Source organism: Podarcis raffonei, chromosome 6 (assembly GCF_027172205.1).
Source record: "Podarcis raffonei isolate rPodRaf1 chromosome 6, rPodRaf1.pri, whole genome shotgun sequence".
Taxonomy (NCBI): domain Eukaryota; kingdom Metazoa; phylum Chordata; class Lepidosauria; order Squamata; family Lacertidae; genus Podarcis; species Podarcis raffonei.
In genome coordinates, this window is record NC_070607.1 from 8352552 (window position 1) to 8367211 (window position 14660).

The window sequence follows — 14660 nt, forward strand, 5'->3', positions numbered from 1 at the left end:
AATGGAAATAGAAGAAATCAGCCCTCGACAACTTAACCGGCAGCAAAAGAATTTTTTGAAAAAATCCCTAAGCCTCAGGTTCAGAAATTCATAAAAAATCTGACTTTCGGCAATTCACTCAAAAATGGTGCCAAACGGTTCCAAATGCTGCCCTGAAAGGTTTGGCGGTCGAAACAGATGTCTTTTTATCACAGGACACGAAATCAGCCCTCGACAACTTAACCGGCAGAAAATTTTTTTTTTAAAAAAATCCCTAAGACCCGAGGTCACAATTTCATAAAAAGTCTGACTTTTGGCAATTCACTCAAAAATGGTGCCAAACGGTTGCAAATTCTCCCCTGAAAGGTTTCCCGGTTGAAACAGAAGGTTTTTTATCAAAGGAAAAGAAATCAGCCCTCAACAACTTAACCGGCAAAAAAAGATTTTTTGAAAAAATCCTAAGCCCCGGGGTCACAATTTCATAAAAAATCTGACTTTCGGCAATTCATTCAAAAATGGTGCCGAACGGTTCCAAATGCTCCCCTGAAAGGTTTGGCGTTTGAAACAGAAGGCTTTTTATCACAGGAGAAGAAATCAGCCCTCAACAACTTAACCGGCAGAAAATGATTTTTTGAAAAAATCCTAAACCCCGGGGTCACAATTTCATAAAAAATCTGACTTTCGGCAATTCACTCAAAAATGGTGCCAGACGGTTGCAAATGATCCTCTGAAAGGTTTGGAAATGGAAATAGAAGAAATCAGCCCTCGACAACTTAACCGGCAGAAAAAGATTTTTTTTGAAAAAATCCTAAGCCCCGGGTTCACAATTTCATAAAAAATCTGACTTTCGGCAATTCATTCAAAAATGGTGCCATACGGTTCCAAATTCTCCCCTGAAATGTTTGGCGGTTGAAACAGAAGGTTTTTTATCACAGGAAAAGAAATCAGCCCTCAACAACTTAACCGGCAGAAAAAGATTTTTTTTGAAAAAATCCTAAGCCCCGGGGTCACAAATTCTTAAAAAATCTGACTTTCGGCAATTCACTCAAAAATGGTGCCAGACGGTTGCAAATGATCCTCTGAAAGGTTTGGGAATGGAAATAGAAGAAATCAGCCCTCTACAACTTAACCGGCAGCAAAAGATTTTTTTGAAAAAATCCCTAAGCCTCAGGGTCAGAAATTCATTAAAAATCTGACTTTCGGCAATTCACTCAAAAATGGTGCCAAACGGTTCCAAATGCTGCCCTGAAAGGTTTGGCGGTCGAAACAGAAGGCTTTTTATCACAGGAGAAGAAATCAGCCCTCAACAACTTAACCGGCAGAAAAAGATTTTTTTGAAAAAATCCTAAGCCCCGGGGTCACAAATTCATAAAAAATCAGACTTTCGGCAATGCACTCAAAAATGGTGCCAGACGGTTGCAAATGATCCTCTGAAAGGTTTGGGAATGGAAATAGAAGAAATCAGCCCTCGACAACTTAACCGGCAGAAAAAGATTTTTTTGAAAAAATCCCTAAGCCCCGGGGTCACAATTTCATAAAAAATCTGAATTTCGGCAATTCATTCAAAAATGGTGCCAAACGGTTCGAAATTCTCCCCTGAAAGGTTTGGCGGTTGAAACAAAAGTCTTTTTATCACAGGAAAAGAATTCAGCCCTCGACAACTTAACCGGCAGAAAAAGATTTTTTTGAAAAAATCCTAAGCCCCGGGGTCACAATTTCATAAAAAATCTGACTTTCGGCAATTCACTCAAAAATGGTGCCAGACGGTTCCAAATTCTCCCCTGAAATGTTTGGCGGTTGAAACAGAAGTCTTTTTATCACAGGACAAGAAATCAGCCCTCAACAACTTCACCGGCAGAAAATGATTTTTTTGAAAAAATCCTAAGCCCCTGGCTTACAATTTCATAAAAAATCTGACTTTTGGCAATTCCCTCAAAAAGTGTGCCAAAAGGTTCCAAATTCTCCCCTGAAAGGTTTGGCGGTTGAAACAGTAGGCTTTTTATCACAGGAGAAGAAATCAGCCCTCAACAACTTAACCGGCAGAAAAAGATTCTTTTGAAAAAATCCTAAGCCCCGGGGTCACAAATTCATAAAAAATCTGACTGTCGGCAATTCACTCAAAAATGGTGCCAAACGGTTCCAAATGCTGCCCTGAAAGCTTTGGCGGTTGAAACAGAAGGCTTTTTATCACAGGAGAAGAAATCAGCCCTCAACAACTTAACCGGCAGAAAAAGATTTTTTTGAAAAAATCCTAAGCCCCGGGGTCACAATTTCATTAAAAATCTGACTTTCGGCAATTCATTCAAAAATGGTGCCAAACGGTTCGAAATTCTCCCCTGAAAGGTTTGGCGGTTGAAACAAAAGTCTTTTTATCACAGGAGAAGAAATCAGCCCTCAACAACTTAACCGGCAGAAAAAGATTTTTTTGAAAAAATCCTAAGGCCCGGGGTCACAATATCATCAAAAGTCTGACTTTCGGCAATTCACTCAAAAATGGTGCCAAACGGTTCCAAATTCTCCCCTGAAAGGTTTGGCGGTTGAAACAAAAGTCTTTTTATCACAGGAGAAGAAATCAGCCCTCAACAACTTAACCGGCAGAAAATGATTTTTTTGAAAAAATCCTAAGCCCCGGGGTCACAATTTCATAAAAAATCTGACTTTCGGCAATTCACTCAAAAATGGTGCCAGACGGTTGCAAATGATCCTCTGAAAGGTTTGGAAATGGAAATAGAAGAAATCAGCCCTCGACAACTTAACCGGCAGAAAATGATTTTTTTGAAAAAATCCTAAGCCCCGGGGTCACAATTTCATAAAAAATCTGACTTTCGGCAATTCATTCAAAAATGGTGCCAAACGGTTCCAAATTCTCCCCTGAAAGGTTTGGCAGTTGAAACAGAAGGCTTTTTATCACAGGAGAAGAAATCAGCCCTCGACAACTTAGCCGGCAGAAAAAGATTTTTTTGAAAAAATCCTAAGCCCCGGAGTCACAATTTCATAAAAAATCTGACTTTCGGCAATTCACCCAAAAATGGTGCCAGACGGTTGCAAATGATCCTCAGAAAGGTTTGGAAATGGAAATAGAAGAAATCAGCCCTCGACAACTTAACCGGCAGAAAAAGATTTTTTTTGAAAAAATCCTAAGCCCCGGGGTCACAATTTCATAAAAAATCTGACTTTCGGCAATTCATTCAAAAATGGTGCCATATGGTTCCAAATTCTCCCCTGAAATGTTTGGCGGTTGAAACAGAAGTCTTTTTATCACAGGAAAAGAATTCAGCCCTCAACAACTTAACCGGCAGAAAAAGATTTTTTTGAAAAAAATCCTAAGCCCCGGGGTCACAATTTCATAAAAAATCTGACTTTCGGCAATTCACTCAAAAATGGTGCCAAACGGTTCCAAATGCTCCCTTGAAAGGTTTGGCGGTTGAAACAGAAGGCTTTTTATCACAGGACAAGAAATCAGCCCTCAACAACTTAACCGGCAGAAAATGATTTTTTTGAAAAAATCCTAAACCACGGGGTCACAATTTCATAAAAAATCTGACTTTCGGCAATTCATTCAAAAATGGTGCCAAACTGTTCCAAATTCTCCCCTGAAAGGTTTGGCGGTTGAAACAAAAGTCTTTTTATCACAGGAGAAGAAATCAGCCCTCAACAACTTAACCGGCAGAAAATGATTTTTTTGAAAAAATCCTAAGCCCCGGGGTCACAAATTCATAAAAAATCTGACTTTCGGCAATTCACTCAAAAATGGTGCCAGACGGTTGCAAATGATCCTCTGAAAGGTTTGGAAATGGAAATAGAAGAAATCAGCCCTCGACAACTTAACCGGCAGAAAATGATTTTTTTGAAAAAATCCTAAGCCCCGGGGTCACAATTTCATAAAAAATCTGACTTTCGGCAATTCACTCAAAAATGGTGCCAGACGGTTGCAAATGATCCTCTGAAAGGTTTGGCGGTTGAAACAGAAGGCTTTTTATCACAGGAAAAGAAATCAGCCCTCAACAACTTAACCGGCAGAAAAAGATTTTTTTGAAAAAATCCTAAGCCCCGGGGTCACAAATTCTTAAAAAATCTGACTTTCGGCAATTCACTCAAAAATGGTGCCAGACGGTTGCAAATGATCCTCTGAAAGGTTTGGGAATGGAAATAGAAGAAATCAGCCCTCGACAACTTAACCGGCAGAAAAGGATTTTTTTGAAAAAATCCCAAGCCCCGGGGTCACAAATTCATAAAAAATCTGACTTTCGGCAATTCAATCAAAAATGGTGCCAGACGGTTGCAAATGATCCTCTGAAAGGCTTGGGAATGGAAATAGAAGAAATCAGCCCTCGACAACTTAACCGGCAGAAAAAGATTTTTTTGAAAAAATCCTAAACCCCGGGGTTACAATTTCATAAAAAATCTGACTTTCGGCAATTCATTCAAAAATGGTGCCAAACGGTTCCAAATGCTCCCCTGAAAGGTTTGGCGGTTGAAACAAAAGTCTTTTTATCACAGGAGAAGAAATCAGCCCTCAACAACTTAACCGGCAGAAAATGATTTTTTTGAAAAAATTCTAAGCCCCGGGGTCACAAATTCATAAAAAATCTGACTTTCGGCAATTCACTCAAAAATGGTGCCAGACGGTTGCAAATGATCCTCTGAAAGGTTTGGGAATGGAAAGAGAAGAAATCAGCCCTCTACAACTTAACCGGCAGAAAATGATTTTTTTGAAAAAATCCTAAGCCCCAGGTTCACAATTTCATAAAAAATCTGACTTTCGGCAATTCATTCAAAAATGGTGGCATACGGTTCCAAATTCTCCCCTGAAATGTTTGGCGGTTGAAACAGAAGGTTTTTTATCAAAGGAAAAGAAATCAGCCCTCAACAACTTAACCGGCAAAAAAAGATTTTTTTGAAAAAATCCTAAGCCCCGGGGTCACAATTTCATAAAAAATCTGACTTTCGGCAATTCACTCAAAAATGGTGCCAGACGGTTGCAAATGATCCTCTGAAAGGTTTGGCGGTTGAAACAGAAGGCTTTTTATCACAGGAAAAGAAATCAGCCCTCACCAACTTAACAGGCAGAAAAAGATTTTTTTGAAAAAATCCTAAGGCCCGCGGTCACAATATCATAAAAAGTCTGACTTTCGGCAATTCACTCAAAAATGGTGCCAAACGGTTCCAAATTCTCCCCTGAAAGGTTTGGCGGTTGAAACAAAAGTCTTTTTATCACAGGAGAAGAAATCAGCCCTCAACAACTTAACCGGCAGAAAAAGATTTTTTTGAAAAAATCCTAAGCCCCGGGGTCACAATTTCATAAAAAATCTGACTTTCGGCAATTCACTCAAAAATGGTGCCAGACGGTTGCAAATGATCCTCTGAAAGGTTTGGGAATGGAAATAGAAGAAATCAGCCCTCGACAACTTAACCGGCAGCAAAAGAATTTTTTGAAAAAATCCCTAAGCCTCAGGTTCAGAAATTCATAAAAAATCTGACTTTCGGCAATTCACTCAAAAATGGTGCCAAACGGTTCCAAATGCTGCCCTGAAAGGTTTGGCGGTCGAAACAGATGTCTTTTTATCACAGGACACGAAATCAGCCCTCGACAACTTAACCGGCAGAAAATTTTTTTTTTAAAAAAATCCCTAAGACCCGAGGTCACAATTTCATAAAAAGTCTGACTTTTGGCAATTCACTCAAAAATGGTGCCAAACGGTTGCAAATTCTCCCCTGAAAGGTTTCCCGGTTGAAACAGAAGGTTTTTTATCAAAGGAAAAGAAATCAGCCCTCAACAACTTAACCGGCAAAAAAAGATTTTTTTGAAAAAATCCTAAGCCCCGGGGTCACAATTTCATAAAAAATCTGACTTTCGGCAATTCATTCAAAAATGGTGCCGAACGGTTCCAAATGCTCCCCTGAAAGGTTTGGCGTTTGAAACAGAAGGCTTTTTATCACAGGAGAAGAAATCAGCCCTCAACAACTTAACCGGCAGAAAATGATTTTTTGAAAAAATCCTAAACCCCGGGGTCACAATTTCATAAAAAATCTGACTTTCGGCAATTCACTCAAAAATGGTGCCAGACGGTTGCAAATGATCCTCTGAAAGGTTTGGAAATGGAAATAGAAGAAATCAGCCCTCGACAACTTAACCGGCAGAAAAAGATTTTTTTTGAAAAAATCCTAAGCCCCGGGTTCACAATTTCATAAAAAATCTGACTTTCGGCAATTCATTCAAAAATGGTGCCATACGGTTCCAAATTCTCCCCTGAAATGTTTGGCGGTTGAAACAGAAGGTTTTTTATCACAGGAAAAGAAATCAGCCCTCAACAACTTAACCGGCAGAAAAAGATTTTTTTTGAAAAAATCCTAAGCCCCGGGGTCACAAATTCTTAAAAAATCTGACTTTCGGCAATTCACTCAAAAATGGTGCCAGACGGTTGCAAATGATCCTCTGAAAGGTTTGGGAATGGAAATAGAAGAAATCAGCCCTCTACAACTTAACCGGCAGCAAAAGATTTTTTTGAAAAAATCCCTAAGCCTCAGGGTCAGAAATTCATTAAAAATCTGACTTTCGGCAATTCACTCAAAAATGGTGCCAAACGGTTCCAAATGCTGCCCTGAAAGGTTTGGCGGTCGAAACAGAAGGCTTTTTATCACAGGAGAAGAAATCAGCCCTCAACAACTTAACCGGCAGAAAAAGATTTTTTTGAAAAAATCCTAAGCCCCGGGGTCACAAATTCATAAAAAATCAGACTTTCGGCAATGCACTCAAAAATGGTGCCAGACGGTTGCAAATGATCCTCTGAAAGGTTTGGGAATGGAAATAGAAGAAATCAGCCCTCGACAACTTAACCGGCAGAAAAAGATTTTTTTGAAAAAATCCCTAAGCCCCGGGGTCACAATTTCATAAAAAATCTGAATTTCGGCAATTCATTCAAAAATGGTGCCAAACGGTTCGAAATTCTCCCCTGAAAGGTTTGGCGGTTGAAACAAAAGTCTTTTTATCACAGGAAAAGAATTCAGCCCTCGACAACTTAACCGGCAGAAAAAGATTTTTTTGAAAAAATCCTAAGCCCCTGGGTCACAAATTCATAAAAAATCTGACTTTCGGCAATTCACTCAAAAATGGTGCCAGACGGTTCCAAATTCTCCCCTGAAAGGTTTGGCGGTTGAAACAGAAGTCTTTTTATCACAGGACACGAAATCAGCCCTCGACAACTGAGCCGGCAGAAAAAGATTTTTTTGAAAAAATCCTAAGCCCCGGGGTCACAAATTCATAAAAAATCTGACTTTCGGCAATTCACCCAAAAATGGTGCCAGACGGTTGCAAATGATCCTCAGAAAGGTTTGGAAATGGAAATAGAAGAAATCAGCCCTCGACAACTTAGCCGGCAGAAAAAGATTTTTTTGAAAAAATCCTAAGCCCCGGGGTCACAATTTCATAAAAAATCTGACTTTCGGCAATTCATTCAAAAATGGTGCCATACGGTTCCAAATTCTCCCCTGAAATGTTTGGCGGTTGAAACAGAAGTCTTTTTATCACAGGACAAGAAATCAGCCCTCAACAACTTCACCGGCAGAAAATGATTTTTTTGAAAAAATCCTAAGCCCCTGGCTTACAATTTCATAAAAAATCTGACTTTTGGCAATTCCCTCAAAAAGTGTGCCAAAAGGTTCCAAATTCTCCCCTGAAAGGTTTGGCGGTTGAAACAGTAGGCTTTTTATCACAGGAGAAGAAATCAGCCCTCAACAACTTAACCGGCAGAAAAAGATTCTTTTGAAAAAATCCTAAGCCCCGGGGTCACAAATTCATAAAAAATCTGACTGTCGGCAATTCACTCAAAAATGGTGCCAAACGGTTCCAAATGCTGCCCTGAAAGCTTTGGCGGTTGAAACAGAAGGCTTTTTATCACAGGAGAAGAAATCAGCCCTCAACAACTTAACCGGCAGAAAAAGATTTTTTTGAAAAAATCCTAAGACCCGGGGTCACAATTTCATTAAAAATCTGACTTTCGGCAATTCATTCAAAAATGGTGCCAAACGGTTCGAAATTCTCCCCTGAAAGGTTTGGCGGTTGAAACAAAAGTCTTTTTATCACAGGAGAAGAAATCAGCCCTCAACAACTTAACCGGCAGAAAAAGATTTTTTTGAAAAAATCCTAAGGCCCGGGGTCACAATATCATCAAAAGTCTGACTTTCGGCAATTCACTCAAAAATGGTGCCAAACGGTTCCAAATTCTCCCCTGAAAGGTTTGGCGGTTGAAACAAAAGTCTTTTTATCACAGGAGAAGAAATCAGCCCTCAACAACTTAACCGGCAGAAAATGATTTTTTTGAAAAAATCCTAAGCCCCGGGGTCACAATTTCATAAAAAATCTGACTTTCGGCAATTCACTCAAAAATGGTGCCAGACGGTTGCAAATGATCCTCTGAAAGGTTTGGAAATGGAAATAGAAGAAATCAGCCCTCGACAACTTAACCGGCAGAAAATGATTTTTTTGAAAAAATCCTAAGCCCCGGGGTCACAATTTCATAAAAAATCTGACTTTCGGCAATTCATTCAAAAATGGTGCCAAACGGTTCCAAATTCTCCCCTGAAAGGTTTGGCAGTTGAAACAGAAGGCTTTTTATCACAGGAGAAGAAATCAGCCCTCGACAACTTAGCCGGCAGAAAAAGATTTTTTTGAAAAAATCCTAAGCCCCGGAGTCACAATTTCATAAAAAATCTGACTTTCGGCAATTCACCCAAAAATGGTGCCAGACGGTTGCAAATGATCCTCAGAAAGGTTTGGAAATGGAAATAGAAGAAATCAGCCCTCGACAACTTAACCGGCAGAAAAAGATTTTTTTTGAAAAAATCCTAAGCCCCGGGGTCACAATTTCATAAAAAATCTGACTTTCGGCAATTCATTCAAAAATGGTGCCATATGGTTCCAAATTCTCCCCTGAAATGTTTGGCGGTTGAAACAGAAGTCTTTTTATCACAGGAAAAGAATTCAGCCCTCAACAACTTAACCGGCAGAAAAAGATTTTTTTGAAAAAAATCCTAAGCCCCGGGGTCACAATTTCATAAAAAATCTGACTTTCGGCAATTCACTCAAAAATGGTGCCAAACGGTTCCAAATGCTCCCTTGAAAGGTTTGGCGGTTGAAACAGAAGGCTTTTTATCACAGGACAAGAAATCAGCCCTCAACAACTTAACCGGCAGAAAATGATTTTTTTGAAAAAATCCTAAACCACGGGGTCACAATTTCATAAAAAATCTGACTTTCGGCAATTCATTCAAAAATGGTGCCAAACTGTTCCAAATTCTCCCCTGAAAGGTTTGGCGGTTGAAACAAAAGTCTTTTTATCACAGGAGAAGAAATCAGCCCTCAACAACTTAACCGGCAGAAAATGATTTTTTTGAAAAAATCCTAAGCCCCGGGGTCACAAATTCATAAAAAATCTGACTTTCGGCAATTCACTCAAAAATGGTGCCAGACGGTTGCAAATGATCCTCTGAAAGGTTTGGAAATGGAAATAGAAGAAATCAGCCCTCGACAACTTAACCGGCAGAAAATGATTTTTTTGAAAAAATCCTAAGCCCCGGGGTCACAATTTCATAAAAAATCTGACTTTCGGCAATTCACTCAAAAATGGTGCCAGACGGTTGCAAATGATCCTCTGAAAGGTTTGGAAATGGAAATAGAAGAAATCAGCCCTCGACAACTTAACCGGCAGAAAATGATTTTTTTGAAAAAATCCTAAGCCCCGGGGTCACAATTTCATAAAAAATCTGACTTTCGGCAATTCATTCAAAAATGGTTCCAAAAGGTTCCAAATTCTCCCCTGAAAGGTTTGGCAGTTGAAACAGAAGGCTTTTTATCACAGGAGAAGAAATCAGCCCTCAACAACTTAACCGGCAGAAAAAGATTTTTTTGAAAAAATCCTAAGCCCCGGAGTCACAATTTCATAAAAAATCTGACTTTCGGCAATTCACTCAAAAAGTGTGCCAAAAGGTTCCAAATTCTCCCCTGAAAGGTTTGGCGGTTGAAACAGAAGGCTTTTTATCACAGGAGAAGAAATCAGCCCTCAACAACTTAACCGGCAGAAAAAGATTTTTTTGAAAAAATCCTAAGCCCCGGGGTCACAATTTCATAAAAAATCTGACTTTCGGCAATTCACTCAAAAATGGTGCCAAACGGTTCCAAATTCTCCCCTGAAAGGTTTGGCGGTTGAAACAAAAGTCTTTTTATCACAGGAGAAGAAATCAGCCCTCAACAACTTAACCGGCAGAAAAAGATTTTTTTGAAAAAATCCTAAGCCCCGGGGTCACAATTTCATAAAAAATCTGACTTTCGGCAATTCACTCAAAAATGGTGCCAGACGGTTGCAAATGATTCTCTGAAAGGTTTGGAAATGGAAATAGAAGAAATCAGCCCTCGACAACTTAACCGGCAGAAAAGGATTTTTTTGAAAAAATCCTAAGCCCCGGGGTCACAATTTCATAAAAAATCTGACTTTCGGCAATTCATTCAAAAATGGTGCCAAACGGTTCCAAATTCTCCCCTGAAATGTTTGGCGGTTGAAACAGAAGTCTTTTTATCACAGGAAAAGAATTCAGCCCTCAACAACTTAACCGGCAGAAAAAGATTTTTTTGAAAAAATCCTAAGCCCCGGGGTCACAATTTCGTAAAAAGTCTGACTTTCGGCAATTCACTCAAAAATGGTGCCAGACGGTTGCAAATGATCCTCTGAAAGGTTTGGGAATGGAAATAGAAGAAATCAGCCCTCGACAACTTAACCGGCAGAAAAGGATTTTTTTGAAAAAATCCTAAGCCCCGGGGTCACAAATTCATAAAAAATCTGACTTTCGGCAATTCACTCAAAAATGGTGCCAGACGGTTGCAAATGATCCTCTGAAAGGCTTGGAAATGGAAATAGAAGAAATCAGCCCTCGACAACTTAACCGGCAGAAAAAGATTTTTTTGAAAAAATCCTAAGCCCCGGGGTCAGAAATTCATAAAAAATCTGACTTTCGGCAATTCACTCAAAAAGTGTGCCAAAAGGTTCCAAATTCTCCCCTGAAAGGTTTGGCGGTTGAAACAGAAGGCTTTTTATCACAGGAAAAGAATTCAACCCTCAACAACTTAACCGGCAGAAAATGTTTTTTTTGAAAAAATCCTAAGCCCCGGGGTCACAAATTCATAAAAAATCTGACTTTTGGCAATTCACTCAAAAAGTGTGCCAAAAGGTTCCAAATTCTCCCCTGAAAGGTTTGGCGGTTGAAACAGAAGGCTTTTTATCACAGGAAAAGAATTCAGCCCTCAACAACTTAACCGGCAGAAAAAGATTTTTTTGAAAAAATCCTAAGCCCCGGGGTCACAAATTTATAAAAAATCTGACTTTCGGCAATTCACTCAAAAATGGTGCCAGACGGTTGCAAATGATCCTCTGAAAGGTTTGGGAATGGAAATAGAAGAAATCAGCCCTCGACAACTTAACCGGCATAAAAAGATTTTTTGAAAAAATCCTAAGCCCCGGGGTCACAATTTCATAAAAAATCTGACTTTCGGCAATTCATTCAAAAATTGTGCCAAACGGTTCCAAATTCTCCCCTGAAAGGTTTGGTGGTTGAAACAAAAGTCTTTTTATCACAGGAGAAGAAATCAGCCCTCAACAACTTAACCGGCAGAAAAAGATTTTTTTGAAAAAATCCTAAGCCCCGGGGTCACAATTTCATAAAAAATCTGACTTTCGGCAATTCATTCAAAAATGGTGCCAAACGGTTCGAAATTCTCCCCTGAAAGGTTTGGCGGTTGAAACAAAAGTCTTTTTATCACAGGAGAAGAAATCAGCCCTCAACAACTTAACCGGCAGAAAAAGATTTTTTTGAAAAAATCCTAAGGCCCGGGGTCACAATATCATCAAAAGTCTGACTTTCGGCAATTCACTCAAAAATGGTGCCAAACGGTTCCAAATTCTCCCCTGAAAGGTTTGGCGGTTGAAACAAAAGTCTTTTTATCACAGGAGAAGAAATCAGCCCTCAACAACTTAACCGGCAGAAAATGATTTTTTTGAAAAAATCCTAAGCCCCGGGGTCACAATTTCATAAAAAATCTGACTTTCGGCAATTCACTCAAAAATGGTGCCAGACGGTTGCAAATGATCCTCTGAAAGGTTTGGAAATGGAAATAGAAGAAATCAGCCCTCGACAACTTAACCGGCAGAAAATGATTTTTTTGAAAAAATCCTAAGCCCCGGGGTCACAATTTCATAAAAAATCTGACTTTCGGCAATTCATTCAAAAATGGTGCCAAACGGTTCCAAATTCTCCCCTGAAAGGTTTGGCAGTTGAAACAGAAGGCTTTTTATCACAGGAGAAGAAATCAGCCCTCGACAACTTAGCCGGCAGAAAAAGATTTTTTTGAAAAAATCCTAAGCCCCGGAGTCACAATTTCATAAAAAATCTGACTTTCGGCAATTCACCCAAAAATGGTGCCAGACGGTTGCAAATGATCCTCAGAAAGGTTTGGAAATGGAAATAGAAGAAATCAGCCCTCGACAACTTAACCGGCAGAAAAAGATTTTTTTTTGAAAAAATCCTAAGCCCCGGGGTCACAATTTCATAAAAAATCTGACTTTCGGCAATTCATTCAAAAATGGTGCCATATGGTTCCAAATTCTCCCCTGAAATGTTTGGCGGTTGAAACAGAAGTCTTTTTATCACAGGAAAAGAATTCAGCCCTCAACAACTTAACCGGCAGAAAAAGATTTTTTTGAAAAAAATCCTAAGCCCCGGGGTCACAATTTCATAAAAAATCTGACTTTCGGCAATTCACTCAAAAATGGTGCCAAACGGTTCCAAATGCTCCCTTGAAAGGTTTGGCGGTTGAAACAGAAGGCTTTTTATCACAGGACAAGAAATCAGCCCTCAACAACTTCACCGGAAGAAAATGATTTTTTTGAAAAAATCCTAAACCACGGGGTCACAATTTCATAAAAAATCTGACTTTCGGCAATTCATTCAAAAATGGTGCCAAACTGTTCCAAATTCTCCCCTGAAAGGTTTGGCGGTTGAAACAAAAGTCTTTTTATCACAGGAGAAGAAATCAGCCCTCAACAACTTAACCGGCAGAAAATGATTTTTTTGAAAAAATCCTAAGCCCCGGGGTCACAAATTCATAAAAAATCTGACTTTCGGCAATTCACTCAAAAATGGTGCCAGACGGTTGCAAATGATCCTCTGAAAGGTTTGGAAATGGAAATAGAAGAAATCAGCCCTCGACAACTTAACCGGCAGAAAATGATTTTTTTGAAAAAATCCTAAGCCCCGGGGTCACAATTTCATAAAAAATCTGACTTTCGGCAATTCACTCAAAAATGGTGCCAGACGGTTGCAAATGATCCTCTGAAAGGTTTGGAAATGGAAATAGAAGAAATCAGCCCTCGACAACTTAACCGGCAGAAAATGATTTTTTTGAAAAAATCCTAAGCCCCGGGGTCACAATTTCATAAAAAATCTGACTTTCGGCAATTCATTCAAAAATGGTTCCAAACGGTTCCAAATTCTCCCCTGAAAGGTTTGGCAGTTGAAACAGAAGGCTTTTTATCAAAGGAGAAGAAATCAGCCCTCAACAACTTAACCGGCAGAAAAAGATTTTTTTGAAAAAATCCTAAGCCCCGGAGTCACAATTTCATAAAAAATCTGACTTTCGGCAATTCACTCAAAAAGTGTGCCAAAAGGTTCCAAATTCTCCCCTGAAAGGTTTGGCGGTTGAAACAGAAGGCTTTTTATCACAGGAGAAGAAATCAGCCCTCAACAACTTAACCGGCAGAAAAAGATTTTTTTGAAAAAATCCTAAGCCCCGGGGTCACAATTTCATAAAAAATCTGACTTTCGGCAATTCACTCAAAAATGGTGCCAAACGGTTCCAAATTCTCCCCTGAAAGGTTTGGCGGTTGAAACAAAAGTCTTTTTATCACAGGAGAAGAAATCAGCCCTCAACAACTTAACCGGCAGAAAAAGATTTTTTTGAAAAAATCCTAAGCCCCGGGGTCACAATTTCATAAAAAATCTGACTTTCGGCAATTCACTCAAAAATGGTGCCAGACGGTTGCAAATGATTCTCTGAAAGGTTTGGAAATGGAAATAGAAGAAATCAGCCCTCGACAACTTAACCGGCAGAAAAGGATTTTTTTGAAAAAATCCTAAGCCCCGGGGTCACAATTTCATAAAAAATCTGACTTTCGGCAATTCATTCAAAAATGGTGCCAAACGGTTCCAAATTCTCCCCTGAAAGGTTTGGCGGTTGAAACAGAAGGCTTTTTATCACAGGACACGAAATCAGCCCTCGACAACTTAACCGGCAGAAAAAGATTTTTTTGAAAAAATCCTAAGCCCCGGGGTCACAAATTCATAAAAAATCTGACTTTCGGCAATTCACTCAAAAATGGTGCCAGACGGTTGCAAATGATCCTCTGAAAGGTTTGGAAATGGAAATAGAAGAAATCAGCCCTCGACAACTTAACCGGCAGAAAAAGATTTTTTTTGAAAAAATCCTAAGCCCCGGGGTCACAATTTCATAAAAAATCTGACTTTCGGCAATTCATTCAAAAATGGTGCCAAACGGTTCCAAATTCTCCCCTGAAATGTTTGGCGGTTGAAACAGAAGTCTTTTTATCACAGGAAAAGAATTCAGCCCTCAACAACTT